Below are 5,960 nucleotides of genomic sequence, written 5' to 3' on the forward strand. Positions count from 1 at the left end.
CCAAAATCAAAAGGTCACTAGTAGAGGGATACTAGTGTTGGATCTAGGCTAGAAACTAGTGTCTTGAGATTCTTAAGTTCCTCTTGGTGCAAGTAAGAATTTGGTGTTGATATTCATTAGTCTTAGGGTCCTTTCTCATTGTTAGGGTCCTTAGATTATTGAATATTGTATGTCAATTTTCTATACCTTTTGTAATCTTGATAACATTGTGTTATTGAATCTAAAAGTCTAGTGAAGCCGTGTGGGGCTCTTTCGATTCACTAGCTAAATTGCCATTTGTTGTTCTTGTTGTAAACTCATTTTTCCTGTCAAAACAAGTGTGGAATCCTAGTCAAGCCGTGTGTGGCCTCTTTTGATTAACTAGCACTTTGTTGTTCTTATTGTTGCTTGTTGTGTTGGCTCGAATCCCTTGATACACACTTAGTTTTATATCATTTAGTATCAAAGCTTGTGGTTGATTTTTTTCCAACAAAATCAATCTTGTTTTTGGTAGTTGAAAAATACAAAAAAAAAAAAGGTTGCTGAAATCTGAAAATTCTAGAAAAAAAAAAGAGAAATCTGTCGATTTTGTTCTTGGCTGAGAAAATTGTGTTGTGTTGTTTTCTTGGCCGAGATTGGTGTTTGTATGTTTATATCTAGATGTTATTTTGTTTGTATAGTTTTTTTACTGTGTTGATTTCTTTTTCATGAACACAAAAGGTGTCTAAAGCTAAGTTAAGCTTATAATATTGACATTGCTATTGTGGACTTGAAGTGGTAGTATGATGAACTTGAAGTAGGCTGAGTTTGTGTGTTGTTGCTTGACATTAAAGTGGGATATTGTTGGTAAATTATGGTTGTGTTCTTAAATTATTGTTGTGGTTTTCATCTTGATCTTCTCATCATCTCATATCTTGACCACTATAAAGACTAAACTAGATCCAAAGGGGTTGTAAGACAAAGTTGTAAAGTTGTTTGTGAAAAGACTTGCCAACATCACTTCCTTGACTTACCAACCACTTTTCCATAAAACAAGAAGCCTTGTCTTGTGGAAGTAGTAAAGTCAAGCCTCATATTTTTGAGTTGGAAAAAGTTGAAAAGTTACAAGACTTTCTTTCCCTCCAAAAGCAAAGTCATCCATTACAAAATTGTGAAGATTAAGGCTTCAAGTTGTTGAGCAAAATGTATGGACCGGTGACCAATTTTATGCTACCACATCACCTTAATCACTGTTCACATCATTAATTAAGCTTAATTTGGATATTGTAGTTTCTAATTATTGATTCTTGGTTTCTTCTAATTGACTCGTGAACTAATTAGCAAGCTAGTACATTCCTACTATGTTGTCAATTAGTCTTTTGAAGCCTTGTATTCGTGTTATCGTTTGTTTATGTGCTTTTGTCATTTGAATTAGTTGTAACTCCTTGACTCTAGTATGACAATAATTCTTTGAGTTTCAAACAAGAATCTACTCCGGACAAGAGCATACTCAAACCTTAAGGATTCATGGGTTACTAGCCAATCTACAACACTTGTAGAGCTCGAGTGTGAGTGATCCGAGAGTGTGTGAGTGAGGAGAGGTTTTAAACTAACTTTTTTGTTGCTTGTGTAGATGATACACTGACAATGGAGGGAACCATGTATCAAACCATGGATTCTAATGAATTGGAGAATATGAGGGTCACTCTTGAGGCTATGACCCGAGCTCTTAAAAGGTTTAGTACGGAAGTGGGAGCCATAAGGGGAGAAGTGACGACTATTAATGGGAGGTTAGAACAAGTGGAGAGTCAAAGGAACTCTCTACATTCTACTCCATGAAATGTTTCATCAAGTGGACATGATAGAAATTCCTCCGGCACCGTTACTCCCAAAACATGGCTCCAATTCCCAAATCCTTCACTATCTCCACTAAATGCCGCAAGCCAAACCACTCATAACCCCCGAAATTGAGACTCCAATAGACCAAACCATTCCCAAACTCTTCAAGTTCTGAAAAAGGTAATCATACATCAAATTCCTCCACTAAATCCGAACCCTCCCTTCCAAACTCCACTAAACCAAAGATCACCACCTCCACAAAATCCAATACCTCCAAATCAAGTTATGAACGTCCAAAACCATCCCATCCACTTTGAGGAATATGGTAGAGAGTATTATGAAGGGTATGGAGCCTTTGACGATGCTTATTTTAGGCGGAGAGATGAGAGACACATGTGTAGATCCAAGAAGATACCGAGGGTATAGAGAAAGGGGAAACCGACACCGCGAGAGAGACGTAGGCATCAATACCATCAAAATGAGCCTACCTATCTTTAAGGGCGAAAGTGACCCCAAGGTGTATCTTTCTTGGGAGTCGGCGTGTGATAAATTATTTCAAGTGAATGATATATCAGAGTAGAAGAAGAGTTGTTATTCCATATCTCACTTTGAAGGCTATGCTAATGCATGGTGGGAATATGTCAAACGGGTTGGTAATGAGTTTATTGATGGACAACCACCACCATGGTTTCCATTGAGGTGTCTAATGAGGCAAATGTATCTTCCTGAAAGTTATCATCATTAGTTGCTTGCTAGGTTATACAATTTGCGACAAGGGAATCGAAGTGCGATGGCATATTATGATGAGTTTCAATAAATCATGTTGAAGCTTGATCATCGTGGAGAACAAATTGGCCATGAAATCATTAGGTTCAAGTGTGGGTTGAAAAAAGAGATTTCCACTCATTTGACTCTTCACAATATTGATACCGTTGAAGGAATTTTCCATGCGGCTCTTGAGCTTGAAAGGATCTTAAAGAGAGGTCGTCGTTCAAGGAAAAGGGACCATCAACCTCAGGTTGGTCGATGAGAAAAGATATGGTTCAACCATATTCAGGTTGGCCTAAAAAAAAGGACCAACCCACCACTATAAGGTTGCCCGAGCCTAAAACAGTCCACAAATTTCCTCCCCGACAAGAAGCTCACAAGTATCCTAATCCTAAAGGGTTCCAATGTTTCAAGTGCCAAGGTTGGGTACATAAAGCCAATGAATGTCCAAACCAACGCAATGTGATCCTAAGGGAAGGGATATTGTATTACCTTGGTGAGGAAGTGGGTCTTGAAAAATAAGAGAATGAGGCCGAGCCTCAAGATGGAGAGGAACCCGAAAATGAGCCACTTAATGATGATGATGATGATTGTGAGGATGCTTATCCACAAGAAGGGGAGTGCGTGGTTCCAAACTTTGTAATGAGGTGTACCATGATTAGTAAGGAGATAGATGATCCTATCCAATGGGAGAATCTATTCCATACTAAATTCCTTTAGAAGGGAAGTGTGTACACTTTGGTGATAGACAGTGGTAGTTGTGCAAATGTTGTTAGTGTTGCTATGGTGAACGTCTTGAAATTGCCAACTAAACTTCATAATAGCCCTTACAAGTTGCAATGGTTAAATTAATGTGGTGAATTAAAAGTCATGAGTCAATGTCTGGCATGGTTTAATGTAGGAAACTACCATGACAAAGTACTTTATGACGTAATACCAATGCAAGCGTGTCACTTGTTGTTAGGTATACCTTGGAAATATGATGGGAGGTATAATTGATATACACTTGAGAAGGATGGCTGAAACATCACACTTCATCCACTTTTTCTAATACCAAATCAGCCAAGAATGCAGAAAACAAAAACTCAAAATAGTCTACAAGTTCAAGAGAATCGAGGACCCTTTGAGTGACCCCTCTCGGATTCAAGATCAATAACAAGAACTCAATGTAATGTTGTGTTTAACACCAATTTCGATCCAACATCCAGACTAAATTAACAACACAAGACAATAACAACAATGTAACAACAAGAAGAAAGCTACGGGTTCATTATCAACGACAAGAAACTAATGGATTCAACAAGATACAAGATAAATAGTTAGACCAAATGAAGGGACAATCTTAAGAACACAAGAATTGTTACAATCTTAGAACCTTAACACTATCCGCAACAAATACCTAACTCTACATTGACACAAGAGGGCCTTTACCTCCTCTAAACACCAATGTTTCAAGTCAATGTGCAAACACAAGTGAATCCACACTTTTATCTTCCCTAGTTTCGGTTGGAACTCACTCTCACAAGACTAGAGAGAGAACTTTAAGTGTTACAAGTTTCATTTCTTAAAAATAATCAACTAATTCCCAAAAACCCTCAGTTGTTCCTTATATAGTGTATTACAAATAGGAGTCAAAATGTCCAAAATGTCCCTTAAGTGAGTGACACCCCTCTAGTGCAATGTAATGGCTGATTTTGGTGTGTTAAGACCCTTAATTACACTTATCTTTCTCACACACTTGGCCGAATTTAATACCCACCCATATAAGTTCATTTACACGATCGCACTTGTATCATCCTCTCCAACTTGAGGGGAATTTGTCCACAAATTCAATAAATCATCACCCCTAAGCTCTCCCCTTCAAATCATATTTTCAAGGCTCCTCCCAAGGTTAGGATGTTCAACCAAGGGTTCCATGAGATCATCAAGCATGTTACATTGACTTAAATGTTCTACAACCTACACATAATAAAAATGGATACCAGGCAAAGTGCTAGCATCTTGGTTAGTAAGTAATAAAGAGCCTTTGTGGGCAAATCCCACAACCTTGACTCGCGGATCCTCCCCACTCTTGGTTTCCTCCTCTAAACCATCACTAGGCACGACTCTCCTTGCCATAAACAAAGGTACTACACACTCTCCATTCATCGGTCAAATATTTTCCCCACCTTCATCTATTTCTACCTCAGCTTCTTGCTCTCCATCTTTAGTTTCATCAACCTTATTCGATTCAAGTCCCACCTTCTCACCAAGGTAATATAATTTTCCCTCCCTAAGGATTACATTACTCCAGTTTGGGCATTCACTAGCCTTGTGCCCCCACCCTTGACATTTAAAACATTGAAATCCCTTAGGACAAGGAGTATAATTCGGTTTACTTTCGTTTCTTGAAAGGTACCTTTGGGAGGTCTTGTTCTCGTCTTGGACAGGCTTGGCATCATATGTTTCGGCATTGAATAAGTGCTCCTTGTCGTTGTGCCAATCCAAGGGGGATTTTCCCTAGTACTTGTACCCCAATGTCTCCTTTAGCTCTCTTTCAAATTCCAAAGTGGCTTGAAAGATGCCATCAATGGAATCGAATTTGTGAAGTGTCAATCATGAGGATATATCCCTATTTAATCCAAACTTTAATCTAGCAATTTCATGGCTTACTTTCTCCCCTCGGTGGTCAAGTTTCAAAATAAGTTGTTGGAACTCATCGTAGTAAGCCACGACGCTCTTGTTTCCTTGCCTCAAGTTATACAACTTGGTGAGGAGCTCTTGTTGGTAACTTTCGGGAAAATAACTTTGTCTCATGAGGTACCTTAACCAAAACCAAGGAGGGGGTTGCCCCTCTACCAAAACATTGCCAAAATGTTTAACATATTCCCACCAAGTAGTAGCATAACCCTCAAAATGAGCAATTGCGTAGCAACTCTTTTTTTCCTCGGTGAGATCATTGACTTGGAATACCCTCTCACAAGAGGATTCCCATTCAAGAAAATCCCCGGGATCACTCTCACCCTTGAATATTGGAAGCCCCATATTGAAGGTATTTAGTCCAACTTCTCGATTATTGTTGCCTTGTTGGTTCCAAGGACCAACTCCTCTTTCTCAGCCCGTAGGATCCTTTCGGTTCACCATGACTTCCCCTTATCTCTTCTACTATAATGTAATCATCATATGGCCCATAAACATCAGGTTGTTCTCCCCTACCAAAGCCCTAAACATGGATAGGTCTATTTGGGTTAAGTGGAGGTTGTAGTGGTGGGATTGGATTTTGATAGTGAGATCTTTGGTCAAGTGGAGTTTGGATGGGAGGGTTTGGGTTTGGTGGTAGTATTTGGGTTCCAAGCCCTTATTGTTGGACTTGGTGGAGTGGAGGATGTATTGGTCTATCTTGTTCTTGGCTTCGG

Source organism: Capsicum annuum, unplaced genomic scaffold, assembly GCF_002878395.1.
Source record: "Capsicum annuum cultivar UCD-10X-F1 unplaced genomic scaffold, UCD10Xv1.1 ctg4452, whole genome shotgun sequence".
In the NCBI taxonomy this organism is placed as follows: Eukaryota; Viridiplantae; Streptophyta; class Magnoliopsida; order Solanales; family Solanaceae; genus Capsicum; species Capsicum annuum.